At 40.6% G+C, this 26,628-nt stretch overlaps 1 protein-coding gene across 1 annotated transcript in view; it reads right to left on the bottom strand.

The window, feature by feature from the left end:
- Positions 1–26,628, bottom strand: part of otog (otogelin) — a 346,092-nt gene that overhangs the window by 174,384 nt on the left and 145,080 nt on the right. The window lies entirely within an intron of this gene.

Here is a 26,628-nt window from a genome sequence, read left to right as displayed (position 1 = left end):
CTACTACAAGATCACGATTTATAAGCAAATCTTCTAACACACACATTTTGGACACCTGTTTATTGAAAACCTGTGCCAGACTCTCAATGGAAGTACTATAGGATGAATCAGGAATATTAATTCCTCAGTAAGTTTATAATTCTATAAATCGGATTTATCCAGAACATAGCAGCACATGGCTTAGAATATTTTGCAGAGCACCTTACATCTAAATAAACTAACACAATTTTAGAAAAACAGAATTAGCATTTGTATTTTTTTTAAAAAAGAGCTAGTAAAGCCTAGTCTGAATTATTCAAGAATCTATCCACCTCTGCCAAAAAAATATTCAAAGACTCTGCTTCTACTGCTTTTTCAGGAAGAAAGTTCCAAAGACTCTCTACCCTCTGAAAGAATTATTTTTTGCCTCATCTCTGTTTTAAATGGGCGACCCCTTATTTTTAAACAGTGACCCCTAGTTCTAGATTCTCCCATAAGAAGAAACATCCTCTCCACATCTACCCTCAGGATCTTATATATTTCAATCGAGTCACCTCTTACTTTTCTAGGCGGATACAAGCCTAGCCTGTCTAACCTTTCATCATAAGACAACCTGCCCATTCCAGGTATTAGTCTGGTAAATCTTCTCTGAACTGCTTCCAACGCATTTACATCCTCCCTTAAATAAGGTGACCAATACTACACAAAGCACTCCAGATGTGGCCTGACTAGTGCTTTTTCTAACTGAAGCATAACCTCCCTACTTTTGTATTCAATTTCCCTTGCAATAAATGATAACATTCTATTAGCTTTCCTAATTACTTGCTGTATCTGCACATTAGCCTTTTGTGATTCATATACTAAGGCATACAAGTCCCTTTGCATCTCAGAGCTCTACAGTCTTTCATCATTTAGATAATATGCTTCTTTTTTATTCTTCCTGCTAAAATGGACAATTTTGCATTTTCCCACAGTATACTCCATTTGTCAGATCTTTGCCCACTTAACCTATCTTTTTCTTTTTGTAGCCTCCTTACGTCCTCTTCCCAACTTACTTTCCTACCTATCATTGTGTCATCAACAAATTTGGCAACCATCCCTTCATCCAAGTCACTTATATAAATTGTAAGCAGTTGAGGTCCCAGCATGGATCCCTGTGGCACACCACTCGTTACCTCTTGCCAACCTGAAAAAGACCCATTTATGCCTATCCTCTGCTTCCTGTTAGCCAGCCAATCTTCTAACCATGCCAATATGTTACCCTCTATACCAGCTTTTATTTTCTGCAATAACCTTTGATGTGGCACTTTATCAAATGCTTGGCTTCAATATTGCAAGGCAAAGTCATTTACATGATAAAGGTGGGTAATCCATGCCTTTGTAGTTGCAATAGGAACTCCTGCCCCAGAGAAGTGGGAGAACTTGGGACAGAAACCAGATACTCAGTTATGAGTTAGCTGAAGTACAAATAAACCCAAAGAAGGAATTTTTCACTTTTTCTCTTCCCCTTTCAGGGAAAAAAAGGTGTAGAAATGAATTAATTCTATCTGGGGTCAATTTCCTCTGAATTTTTCTCCTTGGAGCTTTCACTGCAGGTGTGTCCCCCACTGGGCAATCACTCAGATTGTGCTCATCCTCTCCACAGGAATTTCAGGCCTTGTGCATTTTTTTTCTTTCTCTTAACCTTGGGTAACAAAAATAGGTTGATGTTTTTAAATACTTGTGTTGTTTGCTAGCTAATATGAATGAACTAAAGAATCAAAGTGATATAGCATTACACACTGAAGCAAAGAAAGAAACCTGAGAAAATCAAATATATAAAAAAAAATTATTTTTCACAGTATCAATTTCTATGTAATAGAATCATCTTGCTTCATTTGCATTAAGCTAATCCTTGGTTAAATTTGGCAAATTGATTTCTGACTCTCAAATACTTGCAATATATGTGAATTAGCTCATACTCCACGGCCATTTCCTGTTGGAGGAATTAATAATCTGACATTGAGGAATAAACAAGTCATTGAATCCCAAAATGTTATCACCTTTTAAATGCTGTTAGCTGAAATCATGCCTAAGTTTTGGTTCAGCATTTCAGTCAGTGGATTCCAATTATGTTGAACTGAGGCAAATAATGGCCCTGATTTTGTGATAGGAGTAATGGTGAGACTATTGGCCCTGACCATTGTTTTTGAAAAAATCAGGGAGAAACTTCCGGCGCATGCACAGTTAAAGACAGAAATCCTGAGGTTGCTGTCCATTTTGCTCTGCACCTCCACAAGCTTTGCCAATAGTATCTTGCCAAAAGAACTGACATGAAAACTTCACAATAAGGTTGCGAAGTTGCAGTATCTATGTACTAGTTACATACTAAACACGCTAGAAAAAGTTAGGGTTGATGCATTCAGATGTAAGGGAATTTTTAGTGATGTGATAAGTACCAAACAACCATTTTGGCCCTGAAAATTTAATTTTACAACTGTGAAGTCTTATTCCAATTATTGTTGAAAAATTTTTTTACAATAATTAAAATTATATTACAGTTTTTCTTTCTGTCTTTATCTCTTTCTTTCTCAATCCCATCCCATCCCTTTCTTTATTTTGCTTTCTGTACTTTATTTTGGATTGAATGAAATATTCCAATTGGTTTAGACTCCGCCAGCTCATAATTCAGATTGCTAATGGCTGTCCCTCGGATCACCACAGGTGCCATTTGATGTCTAAATTGTGGGTGCATTGTGCACCATGTTGGTGAAGGCATTAGCATGGGTGCAAAAGAATGCAGATCAAGCAGATCATGATGTCAATCAGCATCCCAATTTAGAATCAAACATCTAAACTCTGTCCAATTTACAGATGTTCCTACATTTTTCAGACAGCTGGGCTCCAATTCTCATTTTTGAAGATTAACAAGGAAGGACAACTTTGAACTTAACTCCAGCTATTTAAAAAAAAACTCTAAACCTGTAGGTCCACGGGCATACATTTTTTGGGGTTTCTATTACTTGACATAGGATTCCATCACAGTACAATATGGTTGGAGCACTGATAGCCATAGAATTTTCATTTTTCAAAATAGTATTAAAAATTAATGAACATGTGCAGGCCACAATCACGTAAGAAATGTTTCTGAGTGCCATCTGCTTCATTTCTAATACATTTTTTGTTGGAACAATTTCTTGATAACCTGGAACATCGAGTAGCACTTCATTCCCACTGGTGCATAGCACCAGGACTGAGAATTGTCTTCAAAGGAAATACAGTGCATTCACTGAGCTATAGGAGCTGAGACTTACTTCTGTGTTATATTACATTGCTGATAGCATAGATGTGAACAGAATCCTTTACTGACAAGCCAAGAGGAGATTAATTTCTGTGATCAAAGGATTTTAAACAATCCACCATTCAGCCTCTCATTGATGAATCACTTTCCAGAAATTGGTGAACATTAAAAACTCAGGTTCATATCAAACAAAAGTGATTTGTCAATCAAAGCATGAAGCATGATTTTCTAAACTCTAGAGACTTACTTTACAAGTAAAGTATGGATATGCAGTTATGGTCAAAATCTTAGCTAGCTTCATAATTTGGTGGGTAATGCATGGCTGGAGAAATGATGCAGGAAGGAGGGCTTTTGCTAACTGGGCCATTGGGAATGGGCCTGTACAGGGACAATTTTCTAGTGCTGTTGGGGAGGATTTAAATTAACCTGCCAAGGGATGTGGGAACCAAAATTTAACATTAGAGACGAACAGCAAGGTGTACAAAGAATTAGGAGTGACAAATAACACTTTAGTAAGAAATAGTAAGGCATTAACTGTATCAGAGTAAGTGGAAAGCAACAAGATTTAAATTAGGTTTACTGTGCATCTATGTGAATGCACAGAGCATGGTTAATAAGGTTGGTGAGCTGCAGGCATAGATAATCAAGTGGGAATATGTTATTGTGATGATAACAGAGACTTGGCTCAAAAAAGGGAAGGACTGGGTACTAAATATTCTTCTACATAGGTGATCAGGAAAAATAGGGAATGAAAGAAATGAGGAATAATTAGAAAAGCACATGTAATTTTGGGATTCATAAATAAAAGTACTCAGTACAAGAGCTGGGAAGTTATGCTGAACCTTGATAAAGCTCTGGTTAGGCCACAACTTTATTGTGTCCAGTACTGGTGACCACATTCTTTAGGAAGGACGTGAGGGTCCTTGGGAGGTGCAGAGGGGATTTATCAGAATGACTCCAGGGACAATGGATCTTAGCTGTAAGGTTAAGTTACAGAAGCTGGAGTTGTTCTCCTTGAAGCAAAGGAGATTGAGGGGAGATTACATAAATGCTTTTATGATAATGAAAGGTTTAGATAAGATTGTACAAGGACTAGGGGACACAGATTTAACATTTTAGACAAGAGACGTGGCGGGGTTGGAGGGAAATGTGAGGAAGAACAGTTTTATGCAACGAGTGGTAATGAGCGGGAACTGGCAGCCCCCCGATAGGTAGTGGAAGCGGAGATGATCAACAAGTTCAAATGGAAATTAGATGTTTAATGTTTTCATGGGAAATTCTCCTGCTCCCTGGTACCCTCTATGAATGTGCCCAATTCTGAGCTAACGTCAGTGACTGAGGGCAGATTATGCAACTTACCTTGACAGTTACCCAGGAAAGGTTAGACAGTTTAAAATCTGGTCTAACACCTGGGTAACTCCACAATTGACCCACACCAAATCACCCGCCCTGAACACCTGACTACCCATCCGAACACTCAACTACATCCCCCAAATACCCTAACAACTATGCCCCACCATACAACTGATCCCCGACCACCCGACTGTCTTCTTGATCTGACGCGATTACCGCACCTCATCCCCCGACTACCTCCCTGACCTAATACAACTATCCCCTGACCATAAAACTACACCAGACACCTGACCACCCTCTGACCAGACCTGACTAGCCCCGATCAGACCCGACTACCACCCCACCCCGACCTGACTACCATCTGACCTGACTACACCCCAACCCTCTGATCGCCCCACTGGCCTGACTCTGCCAACCCCCCAGCCCTACTACACCCCGAGCAGACCCTGCTAATCCCCAACCCAACTACCATCCTGACCCAACTTGAGTACCCCCCCATCCTGACTACCCCCTGACTCGACTACCCCCAATCCAACTATCCCTCGATAAACTGGCTACCCCCTGATTCTCCAACTACCCCCTGACCTCCCACTAACCCTGACAAAACCCAATTACCCACCCCTAACCAGTCCTAACTATCCCCCACCAACCAGACCCTACTACCCCTTCCAACCCAACTATCCCCTGACCCGGTTATCCCCCCAAAACAGACCTGACAATCCCCCAACCGCCTGACTACTACCCCAACCCAACCTAACTCGACTACACCTCCGACCACCCGAAAACCCCCTGACCCGACCCAACTACACCACCCGACCAAGACTTAACTGTCCACCCCAATCACCCGACTGGACCTGACTACCCACCTCTCTAACCCAACTATCCCCTGAACACCCGACTACTACCCCAACCTAACCACCCTGACCACCCAACTACCCCTGACCACCCAACAACACGCCCCACCTGTAACACCCCCTGACCAGACCTGACTATCTCTCCAACCCTACAAACCCCCTGACCATCCAACTACCCCCAACCTGTCTGACCCTGACCCAACTACCCGACCTCACGTATCACCCTCACCTATCTCCCCATTGCCCCAAATTATCCATCTCACCCACCACCCAGGCACTCACGCACCTCCCACCTATCCACTTGCCCATTCATCTATGTATCCACTTACCTACTTATCCACCTCACCCATCTACCCACTTCACCCACTTACCCACCACCCACTCAGCCATGAACCCACTCCCCCAACTCATTCACCTACCTATCCACCGTCCATTCACCGATCTATCCAGCTTGCCCACCTACCCAGTCACTTACTCACCCACTCAATCATCCATTCACTAGCCCATACTCAAAGACTGGATCTTTAAACTTCCCAGAACACAGCAGCTAACACCGTTCCTCCAACTCTACACCACTATGGTGGAGTTCCCCGGGGCCACTGCTCTGCTCATTTCTCTGATCGCTGGGATCACAAGATCCCAGAAGAAATGATCAATAGCGTCAAATTGAGAAGATCTTCACAGGCAGCAGCAATGCTGTACTCACTGGAAGATTCAGGCCATAGTGAGAGATAAAATAATCTTTCTGCCTATGAGTTAAAAGATGCTTGAACGTAAATATTCATTGCAAGTTTACCACAAATGCATTACTGCATTGTGCTGGTGGTCAAAGACAAAATAAACCACTGTTTGAAAAAATGCAACTTTGAATTATAATGTAAGTGCTTTGGTTTGGTTTGGTTTAATTAAATAGCGTTGAGGTCCTGAGCATTCTTCTATGATTCTGTTAAGCTTCTTAGAGGGTATCTGATCCTCTTGGCAAATACTTCTGTGCTTAAATAATATATAAAACAATTTATTCAGGAAAAAGTGAAGCCAATAAACTAGAATGAGTTGCATTTTCATTACTGCTGTAATAGCACAGCTGGCAACTGTAAACCAAAATATATTCCCTATGTCTGGCTCACTTTTAAATGAAACTCAGTTGGAGAAAAATCTCTGTAAAGCATCTTCTCATTGCTCATTGATAGGAATCAAGCAGCAGCATTCTCATCTCTGAGTGAGTAGATTGTGCATTCAAGTTCCACTTCAGAGCTTGAGCACATAATCTGGGTTGGTATTCCAGCTCAGTACTGAAGGAATGCTCATTACTACAGTATTTGCTATTGGGACAAGGTGTCAAATTGAGACTCACTCTGAAAGTTCAGGTGGGAATTATAAATTCCAAGGCTTTACTGGCCAGCCTACTATAAATAGATACATTAAATTTAATATTCAATAATTAATTTAATTTCTATTTATGGGATCTTGTGTCCAAAAACAAGTCACAACACTTCAAAGTAATTATTTATCTTTGCAGTACTTTGAGGCATTGCTGAGAGACATGATAGGATTCTACATAAATCAAGGATTTTTTTTACATACAGCAAAACTGTGATAGTAGCTGAGCCTTGTTGGCAGGTCTTACATATTATAACATAGAACTTTGGTGCAATGAAATTTGATAAAATAATGACATAGCAATATATTGTAATGTAAATTAGCTAAGAAATGTTCTCAATGACATTTTGCAGTCCTGAATTACTAGCAGAATGATTTTTTTTTTACCTAAGAGGCTAATGGTTGAGATTCCTATGTGATCAGTTAAGAACTGTCAGGCAACATTAACCTAAATCTTCTGTTCAGGGTTTGAACCTCTTTTTCTGACCCTAATCAGACAAACAAAAATATACACTTACCTTTCTTTGATTTTTTTAAGCAATCTTCCAATGGAAGATTTTGCAGAACTCACCTGCAGGAAACTGCAAAGGGTGCAGCAGAGAGAATCCAGACAGAAGACATACCCACAAACAAAAATAGCACTAATTTATTGCAAGGGTTGATTCTTAAATTAAGATATGATATTCTGAATGTTCATCTATGAACCCTGATAAGCTTCTTAGAAGCTACCTGATCCTGCACACCACCTGCTTACCATTCAAACTAAATCAGAAGCAGCTTATTGAGAGAACACCAAAGGTAATAAAGTTTGACAAATTACTCTTTTATGAGTGGAACACTATGGTTTACAGCTGAGAAATAGAACCATTTTAAAGCACCAGAAATTTTCACTTGATGCCACTGTCATTATAGCACGAGTATAGAATCTCATTCCATCATATGTTTCTCAAATATTAATGCCACAAGAATTGATATATTTTTCAAATTGTCCCCAATGAACTATTTGATGACTCAAAGCATTTCTGCAATAAAAAAAGTAATTTAAGAATAGATGGAATTAATCGATGGCTGTGGTGTTACGGTGTTATCAAGAATTCATGCTTTATGCACCCATGACTATTCATCATGCTTTATCTTATTACTATGAGCTATTCAAGGAAGTTTTAAAGGAATTGTACTTCTGACAGGAGGAAAGGAGCAAACACCAGTTCACCTTGGGCCACCCTTGTGCATTACTTAGTCAAGAGCAACTTTGGTATAGGTCTGCAACCAGTTGTTTAAATGCTGGCTCAGTGAATGAATGCAAAGTTCAGCCCGGTATCAAGTCGCAAATCTTATATTTCATCTCTAGTCTATGCTAAGTTAGTTGTCAAAGTGATAGTCCTTTGACCTCAATGTCAATAAAGAAAAATCAGCCAGGGTTTCTACTCATGATTATTTTCCAACAATGTCACTGGACTGCAGAAATGTGCGGTTCCAGTGATAAGATCAGACTCGGTCACTATGCTACCATGGTCAATTGGCCTGTTTCTGTTATAATATGACTTTAAGGGATATCAACATGACATCACTAGAAATGTGTCATGTGATCCAGTCTTAGTTTCACTTTTGCTATGAGCAAAGCACACACACCTGATGCCTTCAAGCTTTTTAGATATCTATAACTGTTCTCAAGTGCATAATCTTCATAAATGAATCCACATGTTTATCAATTCCTTATGAGTGATTGGTATCTTATGTCTTGTACATTAAATAAGCTTAAGGTATTGTATCGTTATAATAATATGGCATAGTGATCAGTGGTGGTAAGACAGGTAGCAGCAAGATTAAATATAGGTATGACATGTTGAACAGCCTTAGATCATGCTACATGGCATGAGGTGACCTTTGACATTTTGGTCAGATCGCAACAAAGCTGCAACATCAGAGAGTGTTGAGAACGCATCTAGAAGAACAAGGGCAGCAGACACATGAGAACTCCCGCACCTGCAATTTTCCCTGCAAGCCACTCATCATCCTGACTTGGAGATATATTCCTTCACTGTCACTGGATCAAAATCCTGGAACTCCCTCCCTAATAGCACTGTGGGTGTAACCTACACCACATGGACTGCAGCAGTTCAAGAAGGCAGTTCACCACCACCTTCTCAAGGGCAATTAAGAATGGGCAATAAATGCTGGCCTAACCAGCAACACTGTAAAATAATTTAAAAAAAAAGAAAGCTTTGAAGACACAGTGCTGAGTTGCTGCACAAATAAAGAGCAGGTAAGCAGACAGGTCTCTCATGGTGAGATTGCAGTGCGTCACCTGGCAGTTCTGTGAACAGGACAGCGCATCTATAGAACCAGCACCGAGTTAGCACAGTCGGATAATGCAAGTGATCACATTGTGGGCCGGCTCAATACTGAGCAAAGGAGAGTCAAACAAAAATAAAAAAAGTCATAAAAATCAGGCCAAAAAAAGGCTGTGATTATAATGGGTGATTTCAGGAGTTGTTGAACAATAAATTGACTAAAAAGAAAAGATGCCATTACTCTGTCATGTGTCCCCGTCACAACTCATCTTCATGTGCAGAGCTTCGGAAACACACCCAAAAGTGGCTACAGGACACTCATCCCAGGTACTAAAGAAGAAGGAAGGACAAAGGGATATTGTCAGGATGTCCACAGAATTCACCATTTTGAATTGGGATGCAGCTGAACTTCTGAACAGCTGACTATCTGAATTCAAAATATTTAAACAGCATACAAAGCTATGGTTTCTTGATTCAGGTGTGTCAGTACCAAACAAGCAAGCCATAAAAATTCACCAGTATCTGGGAATGAAGGCCTACACAGTGTGAACACATCAGAAAGATACCAACTACATTGGAATACCAATTCGGAATTATGTTAAAACTTCTGTATTTATTGACTAGAGTTCATGTCATTTCAACAAAAGCCTACAGAATCCACAGATCACTTTGGGAGCAGATGCAGAGAAAAGGGTACTTACCGTAATTTTTCAAACACCAAGCTAGCGGACAGAATTGTTGAGTTAGTGATCACATCCACTCCCATGGAAGCATTCCAGAAAGATTGCTAGACAAAACATATAGCATCAAAGCGCTACTCAAGTATGGACAAAAGTACGAAGCAATCCTTGCAGGTCGACAAAGCTTACAAGTATTAAGTGCAACCCCAATTGTTGACACACTCATTAGAACACCCAAGCCTAGCAAGATATGTGGAAGGTGCAGACTTCTGCATACACTAAGGAAGTGCTCAGCTTTCCATCAATTCTGCAAGGCATGTGGAAGAAAGGCCATTGGCAATTGCAGTGCACTAGAGCAAAGTCTGATGCAGCTACAAAGAGCCATGTACTGATCCCAACAGATCATGCACAATGGGTATCTTCAAGCTCTAAGAATGATCATCCAGCAGCCCATCAGAAACATATACATGAGGTGACTGACAAAGCAGAAAATAACAATGATGTGCACAACGAGACAAGGAGCAGTGAACATAGGTTTCAATTGGTCAATCTCGTGGAAAACATAGATGCTGTCTAAAGTGTTTGCCAAGGTTCAAATTATCTGCCCTGAGAAAGTTGGTAACTATTTGTTATTGCCAAGATTGGCACAGGGGCAAGTGACAACAAACAGCCTCTGCGAATTCTAAAACACATGTATCCACAGACATGGAAGGCCATAGTGAAACCTACTACTGTGAAACTTTCAGAGTACAATGGTCCACTAATCCCATGTGAAGGATCCATAGTCTTGGAGTGCCAGTACAATCAATCCTCCAGGGTATCTTAGAGATTCTATATTGTGGAAAATAAAGGCCCAGTGATTGCAAGTCTACTGATATGCCATGACCTTACACTAGTAATAATCCATGGAATTTGTCATACATCACAAGGTGGATCAACCTCAGAAACTACTCCTATCACCTCAGTTCATGACCTAACATTGAAATAATACCCAGAATGATTTGACAAAATTGGCAGTTTCAAGGGAGCTACAACAATACACTTGCAGGAGAATGCAAGTCCATCCTTTGATCCACCACGTAAGTGCAGAATCCACATACAAGATAAATTGAAAAATGATCTAAACAAAATGGAGAAAGACTGAATCTGGAAAGACTGAATACTGAAGAAAGACCAAATCATTAGAAGAGTACAAGAGCACACAGATTTGTGCAGCTCAATCACATGTGTCATTAATGATGGATGGATCTTTAGAGTATGCCTTGATCCATGATATTTAAATGTAACTTTGAAACATTGTCCATAGAAAATGCCCACATTATTAGAGTTAACTCTGAGATTTACAGGTGCAATTTTTTTCTTGAAGCTTGATGCCAATCATGGTTACTGTTCAGTGCATCCCACGGAGAAATCCCAAAAGCTTACTACATTTCATACTCCATTGAGATGATGTTATTTTCAATGACTTTCTTTCAGAATATCTCTTATCCAGGATCTCCTTAAAGCTCATATGGGCTGCATTAGATGCACTATGCCAGGATGCATCTGTATCACAGATAATATTGCTGTTGTGGGAAGAACAAAGCAAGAACATGACCATAATCTGCACTTATGATGCAAGCAGCATTTAAAGAAGAATTGGTGTTCAACGGACTGAAATGTGACATCAACGTGCAAGAGATCCAGTTCTTTGGTTCTATTTATCCCAGTGCTGGTATATGTCCCAGGATCTAAGTAAAATTGAAGATATTAGAGCCATGCCAACTCCTCAAGATAAAGACAATTTTTGGCGATGTCTAGGTCTCTTTAATTTATTGTCTCCATACATTCCCAATTTTGCTCTAAAATCTTCATCGCTAAGAGGATTGTTGAGAAAGTATATGCCTTTCCACCACCAATACCTCTTCAATACACTGAAACAGTCATTATCAGAAGCATCAACATTGCAATTTTACAGTCCTGGGGACAACTACCCTGGAGACAGCTGCCTCACCAAAGGTCTGGGGGTATGCATACTACAAAAAGATAAACTAATTGCATTTGCTTCAAAATCTCTGTCCTTAATGTTAGGAACTAGAAATAGTTTAAGTAAGTTATATTTGTATTTATGGGTGTTAGGAATAAGCTATATCTTTGAGTTTAAGTTTTATCTTTAAGTTTAAAGTACATTTTTCTATTTGTAGATTAAAAAGGTGAAACCTGGGATCTAGTTTCATTTTAGAGTGAAGACAGCAGGTCTAAGGCTGGTTTGCATGCCTGCATTCTAATGAGATTTTACGACTCTTGAAAGGATGGTAAGACAAACATAAGGGCCAGGATTCAGCTCAGCATGCAGGCGTGCGCTCGGCATGCACGAGTGTGAAATTGCTCTCGACGATATCAGGCGCACGTATACGATATTTTGGTTGGTGGGCGCAAGCCAGAGTTGGCAGCATGCCAACTATTAAGATGGCTGTTAAGCCAGTTAATTCATTAACTTGAATTTTTCCCTGCCCGTCCAACCTGACGGTTGGTGGTGGGCAAATAGGCCAAGATTCCTTTGCATTTTTTGCGAAACCTCATCCATGGGCAGGATGAAGTTTTGACCATTGATTAAAAAAAAACTAATTTTTAACATGCCCCTGCTCATGTGACAGAGTCACACAAGGGGAAATGTTTTCCTTATTTTTCAAGTCTTTATTTGTAATGTTAAAAATCTCCAGGTCCCTAAGGCAGCTCTGTGCCTTCAGGGAGCTTTCACTGAGCGCACCCCCGTACATGTGCACACTTCAGCACTCACATTCCCCCCATCCACACCCCAGCAGCACTGAGGCTCTGAGTGTGCCTTTCATGCTGGCTGGCCGTTAATTGGCCAGCCAGTGTGAAATCGCAGTTGGGGCCCAATCACGGGTGGCAGTCGGTTTCGCAGCCAGTCCTGGCCTCACCGACCATGCTCAAGGTAGAAAAAACTGCGCTGTTGCCTAGCAATAGGGGGCCCCACAGAGACAGAAAAGTAGTTTCAGTTCAGTTTGAATGCAGTTGGTCAGTGTGCTGCAAGGTTGAGAGGAGTTGCCACCAGATGCAGCATACGAGAGGGACAGATAGCAAGTCCCAAAGTAAAATTGGAAGCAGTGCCCAGGAGAAGCAGGACAGGAGAAGGAACTGAAAGGAGCAGGTTCCAAAAAAAAAAACAAAGAAGAAACTCCCCAAAACCAGTGATTGGAACAAGAAAGGTCCCAAGAGGACAGTTAAGTCAAAGGAGAAGGCCAGGAACCTGTAAAAGGTCCTGTTAGGTGGAGTTAAGAGTGAGGAATAGAGAAAGGCTCCAAGCTTATAGGGAAAAAAGCTGCAGGATGCAGATTGAAAGCAATATTAGCTTGGGAGAAGCCAGAAGATCCAAGGAGCAGCCAGAAGTCTGAAACTCTTTACTAGGGGCATGTGAAGCAGTGGTGTCCTATTGGCATGGCTGAGTCAGTGAGAGAGAGAGAGAGTACGTGGAAGAAAGCTTGAATGCACGTGGTGATCCAGGGGAGAGGAACATCAGAAGGAGAGTTTGAAACCCTGGAGGTGGTTCCTTGCGGAAGACGTCTGAGAGAAATTGTCAGTTTGGGAGAAGATTCCAAAGTGAGTTCTTGGAGAATGTGAAAGACAGAGTTCAGTGATACTGGTTGGCTCATGGCGTGACAAGCATCTGTGGGCGGTGGGGGGATTTGATGAGAGATCCATAGCATCTGTTTAGGATGGCATCTGTCACTTAGTTTCAGAGTGTGGTGTATCTGACCGCATATCACCTATTGGCTTACGTGGACTGTGTACTTACTGTAAACATTAAAGTATAAAACAGCTTTCGTAACTTGTGATATTCTTATGAATCTGTATATACCTGTAAATGTATAGTTGTGGGTGAAGGAATATTGTAATATAGTTCATCTTTTTCTGTTTAATAAATATTTTATTCTTTTGTTAAAAGTTCATCAGTTGACTCCTGTGATTCTGTTCAGTAGCCATTCTCCACGTATCTAATCAAAAAATATAAGTTAGGATCCAGCAAGCTGAGTTCCACCCTGGGATCAGGCTTGTCCAATAGTAACATCAGCTGGGATCATAACAGTAAGCAACTACTCCAACACTGAGCAGGAAATATTAGCTTTAGTGTTTGGACTCATGTGTTTTCATACCTATCTATTTGGCAAAAGATTTGTGGTAGAAACTGACCACATGCCACTGGAGATGATGTGGTGAAAAGCACTGACCAGTGCACCGTCAAGATTATAACCTCTCTTGATAAAATTCAATTGTTACACCTGTGAGCTTCATGATGATATTGGATACATTTAGCAGATTGTCTAACCTAGCAAAAACAGAAAATATATCCTTAGATTTATAAGTTGACTTCATTGACATCAAACTTGAATATGTTCTCCCAGTTGATCTGGAGCATTTTGCAAAATGCAAATGCCAGTAGCTACAAGAAGAAATAGTGAAAGATTCCACACTGCAGAAACTGCGGAAAACCATCATTGAAGGATGGCCTGATTCAGTTCAGCATGTCCACAAACACATGAGACCATTTTGGCCTTATTGGGACTAGCTAGGCATCTCCCAAGGAGTCACTTTTGAACGTAAGCAGGTCATCATATCGGAATCTTTGTGACCTGATATTCTTCACAACTTCAGCACTCACACAGGGATGTAGATCAGATGAGAAGATGCACAAGAGACACAGTCCATTGGCTGGGTATGAACAGTGACATTGAAGTCATCATCAAGTAATGTGAAGCATGTCAAGCATATGTCAAGTCAGCACAAAGCACCACTGATTCCACATGAAGTGCCTATTCATCCTTGGTCCAAAATCACTTCCAACCTCTTTCACGTCCATAGTACTGACTTCACCATCATCGTCGACTATTTTACCAAGTATCCCATTATTCGATAATTGCTCAATATGTCAAGCACAACTGTTTCAAATACCATAAATGCTATTTTCAGTTTATTTAGTGTGCCTAGAGAGAGATTACGGATAACGGTCCCCAACTTATTGATAAGCCATTTCAAAATATGGGTAAGAAGTGGAATATCGATCACGCTACTTATTCTCCCCATTTCTCTAGATCTAATGGCCTAGCTGAACAAATGATTTGCACAGTGAAATCTCCAACTCTCAAATGTAGACAGGCCAAGCAAGATCTACACATTGCATCGTTCCAATTGAGATTGACACCTTAAGGTGCAACTATTCCATCACTGGCAGAGCTCATGTTTGGCAGACCGGTTTAACTACTCTTACCCATCTATTCTTTCAGAAGCTAAAGAGTAGCTTTTAAAAGTACAAGAGAAGATGATCAACGTGCATGATAAAAATGCAGGTACAGAATTGCCAGGTTTGCAGCTGGGACAATAAGTTCAAATCCAGGATCCAAAGAAGGTTGGTGGCAACCAGCCAAGGTGACAAGGATTTGTTCAGAACCAAGGTCCTATGAAGTCATTACGCACAAAGGCGCAACAGTGAGGTGCAACTGAGGACAAATCAGATTCATTCCAGCTCCTCAACCACCATGCAGTTCTACTGCATCTAGGACAAGATCCCAAATGCAACCAGGAACATCTACAAATGACAATCCCTGTGAGCAATTAAAGAAACCTCCAGACAAGGTTACCATTACAAGATCCTGCCGTACGAGTGCTTTACCTTTACACCTTAGAGACTCATAGATTCATCAGTTCTATATACTTCTGTAATGGTAGCTAAAAATGAACATGTATTGTAAATAGTTATATTTCTTTGGAAGGAGGAAAGTTTTTACTATGCTAATCTTCCACTTGATACAAATCCATTTGTTTTTTGAGGAAGCCATAGTAGGCCAGCAAGAACAGAACTGATTGGTGAGCAGGACCTTTTAAGGGATAAGATAAGCTTATGAAGGCTGATGGATGAAAGGCTGCCCAAGAAAGATTGGAGTATCTGATTCTGAAGATAATAAAGAAATTAACAAGAGTTTCAATAGGAGGGGGTAGAATTATAGAATCTCAATGTTTTTCAAAGAGCAAACACTCATCTGAAGCCTCCATCAGAGGGTAAGTGTATTGTCAAACCAGGAGGTCTTGTACAAAAGTATTATTAGGTTTTAACCTTAAAAATTCTGTGTCAGCTTTGTTCGGATTCTACTTAAGGTTTATTGTCAAAAGTGATTTCTGTTGTGTAGATTAATAGAGGTTAACAAAGACTCATCATTGCTAGTTTTACAGATAAATAATCCCAAAAAACTTTATCCACGTGTAATCTGTATTTTTTGTTTATTAGAAGTTTCATTGTACCAACCTATTCTTAGGGAGTGTTGATGACTGAGGTATACATTAGTAGAGAATTAAGATCACTGTCCAGTGTTTAAGGGAAACTGTAGCCAAGCTCTCACCTATACTCAAAATCCTGAACAAATGGGCAGAGCATGCGTGGCACAACCTCTGCCCAACTGCAGTCCAATTTCAAGTGGGGTCCAATTAATACCTTGATTTGCATATGCAGGACACCTAATGCGTGTTTTTGCAGGTGCCCTATATGCCTAGAAGTTGTTGCCTTCCAATTTGCATTCACAGTCAAAAAGCTTGGTTCACACCTGCCTGTAGTTTTGAACTCTGCCCACAGGGTGAAATTGTGCACCAGGAGATTCTTCAAGTTCAACACTTCACGGCTCAGCAGTAGCTCTTTCGCCTGAGTCAGAAGGTCATGGGTTCAAATTCCACTTAAGTGACCTGATTGCATAATCCAAGCTGACTCTTCAGTGCAATGTTGCAAGAACATTGTTGCAACGTCAGAGGTGCCATCTTTCAGATGAGACATTAAATCAAGGTCCTTTCTGCTTAGTTAACTAATATAAAAATATTATAACCACTGGAAGAGCAGAGAAATTGTCCTGGTTTCATGGACAACATTTATTGCTCAATAAACATCACTAAAATACAAATTATTTTGTCACTATCCCATTCCTCTTTGTGGGACCCTGCTTTGCCCTGCAATTGTCTGCTGAATTTCCCCATGTTAAAACAGTCACTACACTCCAAAAAATAATTAATTGGCTATAAAGGGACTTTCTGATGTCCTGAGCTTGTGAAAGACACAATACGAATGTAAGTTCTTTCCTTTCATCTATTTATATGTTAACTACTCAGGTCCCAAATACTACTATATTTATTATATTTTGAGTTAATGGAGGGAAATTCTAATATAAAAGCAAAATACTGCAGATGCTGGAAATCTGAAACAAAAACAGAAAAAGCTGGAAAAACTCAGCAGGTCTAACATCATCTGTGGAGAGAAAACAAACAGAGTTAACGTTTCGAGTCCATATGATTCTTCTTCAGAGCTAATGAGAAGTAAAGATGTGATGAAATTTATATTATTCAAGGGGGACTGAAGCAGGTGAAGCTGGATAGAAGGCCAGTGATAGGTGGAGGCAAAGGAGAGATTGCCAGAGATGTCATGGACAAAAGGACAAAGGGGTGTTAATGGTAGTGGGACTGGCTAAAGCAAGTGCTGATGGTGGCATTAAGGTCAGAAAGCAGAATGTGATAATATCAGGACAAGGGTAAGCACTCTGGAAAGAATAACATGAACAAGTGACAGATGGCCCTTGTGGAGGTGGGGTGGGGGAGGGACGATGGTGGGAAAAAGGATTGAAAATAGGACAAAAGGTGGGAATAAAACAATGAATAAAAATGAAAATAAAAATAAATGGATAAAAAAAAAATTAACATGAATATTGAAAAGGGGGATAAAAAAGGATGGAGGAGAGAGTTCATGGTCTGAAGTTGTTGAACTCAATGTTAAGTCCGGAAGGCTGCAAAATGCCTAACTGGAAGATAAGGTGCAGTTTGCATTGGACTTCACTGGAACATTGCAGCAGGCCAATGACAGACATGTGGGCATGAGAGCAGGATGGGGTGTTGAAATGGCAAGTGACAAGAAGGTTTGGGTCATGTTTGCAGACAGACTGAAGGTGTTCCGCAAAATGGTCACCCGGTCTGCATTTGGTCTCTGCAATGCAGAGGACACCGCATTGGGAACAGCGAATGCAGTAAACTGAAAGGGGTGTTTGGGCCCTTGGACAGTGAGGAGGGAGGAGGTAAAGGGGCAGGTGTTGCACCTTCTGCGATTGCATGGGAAGGAGGATGAGGTGTTGGGGGTTGACAGAGCAGTGGACGAGGGTGTCCCAGCGGGAATGGCCCCTACGGAATGCCGATGGGGGCAGGGGGGTGAAAGGAAGATGTGTTTTGTGGTGGCATCATGCTGGAGTTGGCGGAAATGGCGAATGATCCTTTGAATGCGGAGGCTGATGGGGTGAAAAGTGAGGACAAGGGGGACCTTATCATGGTTCTGGGAGGGAAAGGAAGGTGTGAGGGCAGAGGAGTGGGAGATGGGTCAGGTATGGTTGGGGTGTCTGTCAACCACAGTGGTTGGGAAACCTCGGTTAAGGAAGAAGGAAGACATGTCAGAAGCACCATTTTGGAAAGTGGCATCATTGGAACAGATGCGACGGAGGCAAAGAAACTGAGAGAATAGGATGGAGTCCTTACAGAAAGCAGAGTGTTAGGAGCTGTAGTCAAAGTAGCTGTGGGAGTCAGTGGGCTTGTAGTGAATATTAGTGGACAATTTATCACCAGAAATTGAGGCAAAGAGGTTAAGGAAGGGAAGGAAAGTGTCAGATATGGACCATGTGAAGGTGATGGAGGGGTTGAAATTGTAAGCAAAATTGATAAACTTTTCCAGGTCCAGATGAGAGCATGAAGTGGCACCGAAACAGTCATCGATGTACCAAAAAAATAGTTGTGGGATGGGGCCTGAGTAGGACTGGAACAAGGAGTTTCCACATACCCAATAAAGTGACTGGCATAAATGGGACCCGTGTGGGTACCCATAGCCACAACTTTTATTTGGTGGAAGTGAGACAAGTTTAAGGAGAAATTGTTCAGTGAGAAAACAAGTTCAGCCAGATGGAGGAGAGTGGTGGTGGATGGTGATTATTCGGGCATCTGTTCAAGAAAGAAGCGGAGAGCTCTCAGACAATCCTGGTGGAAGATGTAGGTGTATAGGGATTGGACGTCCCTGGTGAAGAGGTGGCAGTTAGGGCCAGGAAACTGGAAATTGTTGATATGACGTAGGGCATCAGAGGAACGTGGATGTAGGTGGGAAGAGACTGGACAAGGGGAGAGAGAACGGAGTCAATATAGGAAGAAATGAGTTCCATGGGGCAGGAACAGGCTGACATGATCTGTCTACCTGTTTGTGGATTTTGGGAGGAGGTAGAAGCAGGCTGTCCAGGGTTGGGAGACAATGAAGTTGGAAGCTGTGGAGGGAAGATCTCCAGAGGAGATGAGGTCAGTGAGTCTCCTGGAAACAATGGCTTGATGTTCAGTGGTGGGGATGGTCCAGGGGGAGGTAGGAGGATATGTCTGAGAATTGGCACTCAGCCTCTGCGAGGTAGAGGTTGGTACACCAGATAACAACAGCACCACCCTTGTCAGCTGGTTTGATAACAAAGTCAGGGTTGGACCCGAGAGAACCTCAGAAGGAGACAGGTTAGAGTGGGTGAGAGGAGCAGAGAAATTGAGATGGCTGATGTCATGCCGACATTTCTCAATCAAAAGATCAAGAGCAGGTAAGAGGCCAGGGGGAGGGCTCCAGGTGGAGGGAGAATACTGGAGGCAAGTGAAAGCGGGGGGAGGACTCCTGCCCAAAGAAGTGAGCATGGAGATGAAGGCAGAAGAAGAAGAGTTCAGCATTGTGTCCTCACTTCATTGAGGTGAGGACGTAAGAGTATGAAACTGTTTCAGTTGCACACTGATCTATTAGGTCAAGGTATTCAGCATTCTCAAGTTGGTGAGGAGCAGAAAGATTTTTTTTAAAAAGAGTTTGGTAGTACAGAACTTGAGTATTGCTGGAGACAGAGGGCAGAATCTACTGTTCGGTGTGCAGGGGTGGTCCTGAAGTTGCTTTTGGTGTTCATTTCCATGCCGTCTTAGAAGTGTGTTGGGTCTGATTGTTGGCATCCAAGAAATGTACGTATGGAAGCTGTGAAAGATCTGTTGGCAAATTAGCTGCTGCAGTCCCAATTCTTGTCAGGACAAGAAGACGCTTGTTAATATGCAGAAGTGTGAGCAGTAATAAGTAGCATAATTTAGGAAGCTTTGATTACCTGACAAATTTTATTCATTTGTGTTGAAAAATTAAATCTATTTTTACTAGAAATGGATACTCTGATCACCATTGATTATTCTTTAAATTACTGGGAAACTGATAACTTGGATAGCAAAGACTTATGATAAGAAAAGTCAAATGTCAATTTACGAGGAAATACCTGTTCATCTCTGAAGCATTCTGAGAGTAGAATCTTAAACATGTTGTTCCACTGCCAACAGAACAGTGGAATGCATAATACAATTAACAAAATCTCCAAGGACAAATATTGAGATTTTGGGATAAGTTGTACAAGCAATGGAAAGAATTTTGGTGTAAAGGTTGTTGAGCATAAGTTACTGAAACCAAAATGATATTAAAGTGGAATACCAACAAAACCTGCAAGGTTAAATACAGTCAATCAATATTAGACCACTGTAACAGCAACACTAAGATAATAATTTCAATAAGGTTGACTTACTGGTATAGTAACATTTTGTAATGTGTTTCAGGCAAAAAAGACTAAATAATGTTGGCACAATCACTAAAATTAAAAAGAAGGAAAAATCCAAAGTTAAATTTAGATCTGTCAAGTTAGATTCACTACATTTTCCCTGTGTCATTGGTAGGCAAGAGTAACAGAAGGTTTGAAGCAGGTTAATTCCCCTATTTGTCAAATGAATTTGTTGGAGGGCAGAGGAAGAATGAATTAAACTGGGTCACCTTTCTGCATTACTGTCATAAAACAAAAGTTAGTCTCTCTCTAACTGGTAGGTGGAGCACAAACTATCTGCAATAAGAAGCAAAAGCCATTGGAGGCCCCACTTACTGTATCATATTGACTAACCATGTGCCAAACACGCCTGAGAATAAGCACTCACTGGGAAGCTCTTGAAATTGTCCAATACTTTTCTTCACTCTCCTATCTAATATATTCACTGATCAAAAAAAAAGTTATCACTTGAGTGGTGCTGCAATTAATCATATTTGCAAATTCCCTAGGGCTCTTTTTAAAGGACATTAATTTAAAATCAATTATTTATTCAGATAATATCAAACCTTGACGTGCTTGTATTATTGTTCATTCTATGGGTTTATTAATAAGTGGTCAAAATATTGTTTTATATTATAGATATCTTTGAGACACAAATTAGTGCAGTGCAGTGCTGGATTTGGCTATAAATGATTAGAAAAATGTAAGCCATTTCCATTCGTCGAATATACATTCTTCACATACAGCTTTTGGTCATATAACATTTCTAAAATTATAATAAAATATGGCACAGTGTTATTAAATTTCTAATTTGGTAACTAATCCCTGAGCTTAATGGCTAAGGGTGCCAATGAACAAAGGGTTAACAGCTAACAGACAAGAAAAAGTCAATTGTGTTGGTTAGAGCAAGACCTGCAGAGCCATATTAATTGATGGCACCAGGAACATAAGGCCACAAGATCATAAGATGTAGGAGCAGAAGTAGGTCATTCAGACCATTGAGCCTGGTCCGCCATTCAATGATATCATAGCTGATCTGATAATCGTCAATCTACTTTCCTGCCTTTTCCCCATAACCTTTGATTCCCTTACTGATTAAACACCTGTCTATCTGAACCTTGATTATACTTAACAACCAAGCCTCTACAGCCCTCTGCGGTAAAGAATTCCATAGATTCACCACCCTCTGAGAGAAGAAATTCCTCCTCATCTCTGTCTTAAATGGGCAATCCCTTACTCACTGGTCTTAGACTCTCCCAGAAGGGGAAATAGCCACTCAACATCCACCCTGTCACCCTATGAATCTTATATGTTTCAATAAGGTCGCCTCTCATTCTTCTAAACCGCAATGAGTACAGGCCCAACCTACTCAACCTCTCCTCATAAGAAAATCCCTCCATACCCAGGGTCAATTTAGTGAATCTTCTCTGGACTGCCTCCAATGCCAATATATTTTTCCTTAGATAAGGGGACCAAAACTGTTCACAGTATTCCAGGTGTACTCTAACTAGTGCCTTGCACAGTTTTAGCAAGACTTCACTATTTTTTATACTCCATTCCCTTTGAAATAAAGGCCAGCATTCTGTTTGCCTGCCCCATTAACTGCTGAACTTGTACGCTAACTTTTTGTGATTCGTGCACGAGGACCCCCAAATCCCTCTGTGCCACAGCTTTCTCCATTCTTTCTCCATTCAGCTCCTCTATTCTTCCTGCCAAAGTGTGTAACCTCACATGTTCCCACATTATATTCCATTTGCCAAGTTTTTGCCCACTCATTTAACCTGTCTATATCCCTCTGGAGACTCTTTGTGTCATCCTCACCACTTGCCTTCCCATCTACTTTTGTGCCATCCAGAAACTTGGTGATAATACATTCACTTCCCTCATCCAAGTCATTAATATATATTGTAAATAGTTGTGGTCCCAGCACTGATCTCTGTGGCATTCCACTTGTTACACGTTGCCATCCTGAAAATGTCCCCCTTATCCCAACTCTCCATCTTCTATTAGTTAGCCAATCCACTATCCATGCTAATATACTACCCCCAAAACCACGGGCTCTTATCTTTTTAAATAGTCTTATGTGCGGCACCTTATCCAATGCCTTTTGGAAATCCAAATATATTACATCTACTGGTTCCCTTTATCTATCCTCCTTGTTACCTCCTCAAAGAATCCTAATAATTTTTTCAAGCATGATTTCCCTTTCATGAGGCCATGCTGACTCTGTTTGATTATATTATGCATTTCTAAATGCTCTACTATTACATCCTTTATAATAGACTCCAACATTTTCCAGCAATGGAAGTTAAGCTTACTGACCTATAGTTATCTGTTTTTTTGCCTCCCTCCCTTTTTAAATCAGGGTGTCACTTGCTAGTTAACCTCAAAGTTTATTTGCTCCTTCTTTATTGTTTTTTTGGTCATCTTTTGTTGGTTTTTAAAACTTTCCCAATCCTCTGGCTTACCACTGATCTTTGCCACATTGTATGTTTTTTCTTTCAATTTGATACTATCCTTCACTTCCTTGGTCAACCATGGTTGGTTTATCCACTTCCTCACTGAGATATATCTTTGCTGTGAGTCATGAGCTATTTTCTTAAACATCTGCCATTGTTTATCAACGATCTTTTCTGCTAAACTCCTTTCTCAGTCCACTTCAGCCAACTCTGCCCTCATTTATTTGTAAAATTACCTTCTTTCCCTTCTTCTTGGCACTTTGAGGAAAGGTTAAACTGCTATCTACTCTTGCTTGAAACAATGAAGCTTGTTTAGTTCCTGTGAATATTTGTACAGCTGTAGATGGTCTACAAACTTCTACTGCTGCAACGAACGAAGTATTATGTAATGCCCCATCCATGAACAAATCAGATGGATGAATAGAGGAATGAAGAATACCCTGAAGAAAAAATGATGATTGTCCTGCTAATACTGTGGGAATATTTTTTCTGTAGTGTTCAGCTTGCACACTCCATTTGGTGTGACTGCGCTCCTCAGTGGGCTTGAATATCTCTGGAACTGTATCAGAATATTTTCTGCCTTCAAAAAGTAAAGTAAGTTCAGGATCTCCTCCTGCAAAAAATCATCAATATCAGTGGCATCTTGGTTATCATACTCTTCCACTCTTTCCTGAAAAAGCAAACTAAGGCCTGGAATGTCATCTTGCAGCTGGTTACCTTCATCCTTGGGGCATCTAGCTTCACTTTGAAGGGAAATGAAAGATCTACGATGTCCTCTTGTTGCCATTGGGTTGGAAATTTGTCAATGAAGACTGATTCACAGCATTCTGAGTCAATTTAAGTTTCTTGAATGGAGGTTCCTTTAACAGAATTCTCATTTTGTCTTGTAAATACAGGTTTCCTGGAATGGCAGACCACTTAAAAATGGCCTAACTTGTCACACCCCCATGGCACTGTGCAATTCGTGCAGGGCGTTCCTCCCACCTGGGGACCTTTTCCCTGCCAGAATAATTTCAAAATGTAATGGGTCCCTGACAGGCTGAGCATTGGCAAGATTGGCGAAGACATTTTACCCAGTAGCACAATACCTCAAGTCTTGCGAGTAAAGAGAACAAAAATCAAATGAGCACTTGTTAAACATGCTGGCCAGAAAGGGGGTGAATGAAGAGGTGGCCTCTTATGAGGACGTCATCTGAGCTTTTGACTCATACTTCAGTCTTCATGAAAATATCATCAGAGGGTGAAATTTAATTGGTACAGTCAAGAACAGAGTGAAGAGATTGACTCATTCATCAACAGATTATACTGCCTAGCTGAAAATTGTGTGTAAGGAACACCAATAGATAACCTAATCAGGGATGGAATAGTCACTGGCATTTTAGTTGAGAATCTTTCTGACTTCTTACAATCTTGGGAAAGTTTAAATTTAAGCAAAGCTTGACAACTGGCCAGACAGGCCAAAGAGGGGAGACAAAATAAGGCTTTTCTCAGAGATGCAAGGGAAATTCCCCAAGAACATCCCAATGAAGTCATTCAATTTCTGGATTGTAAAACTGAATGTATGGCAAGGCAACGACCAGGGAATCACCCAGAAAAGGCGCCAACCATTGTTTTCCAGTGTCCCCACTGTGGTTCGAGGTTGTCTCTTCCTGCAGTCACTGGGGTGCTATCATTACTTTGTTATCTCCTGTGTGGTTGCTGGGTTAGCCTTAAAGTCCTTTACCTGCTGTCCTGCACTGTTGCTGGGCTTTGCTTGAGGCTTTTCTCACTGTTTTTTTACTGTTCCTCTGTGAGTGTAGTCACTGCTGCCAACATCTGTTATCGTGGGTTTATCTCGGGATTCTTACTCCAGAAGAGATCTTGCTGGGGACAATGGTCTTTTGTTCTAAAACATTTATTTATATGTTAACTATTTACTAAGGTTAAAAATGACCAAGGTATAGTCGGAGCTTCACTCACTCTGAGATGCTTCACACTCCTCTCCTCTAAGTGAAAGACATCACTGTGACATAGCTCCGTACGCACATGCTCAGTAGCTATCATTAGAGTTAACCCATTACTCTACAGAAGATAAAGGGAGGAGAGTAACACAACACATGTTAGAAGTGAAGCGTAGAGGGAAGCCAATTACAGCAAGACAAATGTATTTACCACTGTCTAATGACCTGGTTGTAACTAACAGTCCATATGCTAACTCACAAAGATAATCACTACAGGAGATCTGTTACTATGTGTTATTCCATGTTATTCTTTTTTTCATGCCTGCATGCATTTCCCATCTACAAAACTTTGCACTCATTTTGTCACTTTTAAATCAACTTTTTGTCATTATAAATTCCTATGACCAGATTTAGAACAAAACCAGCTATGTAAACACATGACCCTATAATTGTCCTTGTATGATGCTATCTAAACTTTGCCCTACAAATTACTGAAAAGTCTTTCCAAATATTTTTCACCTGGAATGAAAATCAAGCAGTTTTTGTAAAGGGTATGCTATCTGCCCTGGTGTATTATTGACCAAATGGTGAAGATGCAAATCTACCTTATGTATTTTTGTGGTTTAAAAACTGCATTACATATATAAATTATAAAATGCATTAAAATTGGAGAATATATATACTTATGCTAATATTAGGTAAATTAAAAAATATACAATTTTGAAACCAACTAATTATTCATCTATATTTTTCTGACTTTGGAAAAGATAAATGTCCTATTTGCAAACACCATTGAGATACGCAGGGTGAGACGAAAAAAAGAGGTCTTATAAGAAGTGGCTAATGTGGTTGTAGATGCGTTGGTGCTAATTTTCCAAAATTCCTAGGTTCCATCAGCTGGAAAGTAACAAATATAACCCCTCTATTCAAGAAGGGAGGGAGGCAGAAAATCAGAAACTATAGGGCGGTTAGCTCAACATCTGCCATCAGGAAGGTGTTAGAATCGATCATTAATGAGGTTATAGCTGGGCATTTAGGAAAACTCAAGGTAACTAGGAACAGTCAGTCTGGTTTTGTGAAAATGAAATCATGTTTAACCAACTTATTAGAGTTCTCTGAAGGAGTAACATTAGCTGTGGATAAACTGAGCCTGTAGATGTACTGTACTTGGATTTCCAGAAGGCATTTGATAACATATCACATCAAAGGTTACTGTGGAAAATAAAAGCTCATGGTGTAGGTGGTAACATATTAGCATGGATAGGAGATTGGCTGGCTGGCAGAAAACAGAGAGTATGCAGAAATGGGTCCTTTTCTGATTGGCAGGATGTGACGAATGGAGTCCCGCAGAGGTCTGTGCTGGGGTCTCAACCTTTTACAATCAATGACTTAGATGAGCGGAGCGAAGGCATGGTAGCTAAATTTGCAGGCATAGATAGGTAGGGAAGTATGTTCTGAAGAAGACAAGGAGTTTGCAGACAGATAGATAGGTTGAGTGAGTGGGCAAAAAGTATAATATGTGAAAATGTGAAGTTGTTCAGTTTGGCAGGAAGAATAAAAAGCAGAGTATTACTTAAACAGAGAATGACTGCAGAATTCCAAGGTGCAGCGGGATCTAGGTGTTCTAGTGCAAGAGTCACAAAAAGTTAGTGTGCAAGTACTGCATGTAATCAAGAAGGCTAATGGAATGCTATCCTTTATTACAAGAGGAATTGAACATAGAAGCAAGGATGTTATACTTCAGTTATACAGGACATTGGTGA

This window comes from Carcharodon carcharias, chromosome 10 (genome assembly GCF_017639515.1).
Source record: "Carcharodon carcharias isolate sCarCar2 chromosome 10, sCarCar2.pri, whole genome shotgun sequence".
NCBI lineage: Eukaryota > Metazoa > Chordata > Chondrichthyes > Lamniformes > Lamnidae > Carcharodon > Carcharodon carcharias.
Note: the sequence above shows the minus strand (reverse complement) of the source record. Positions and strands in the feature narration are given on the sequence as shown.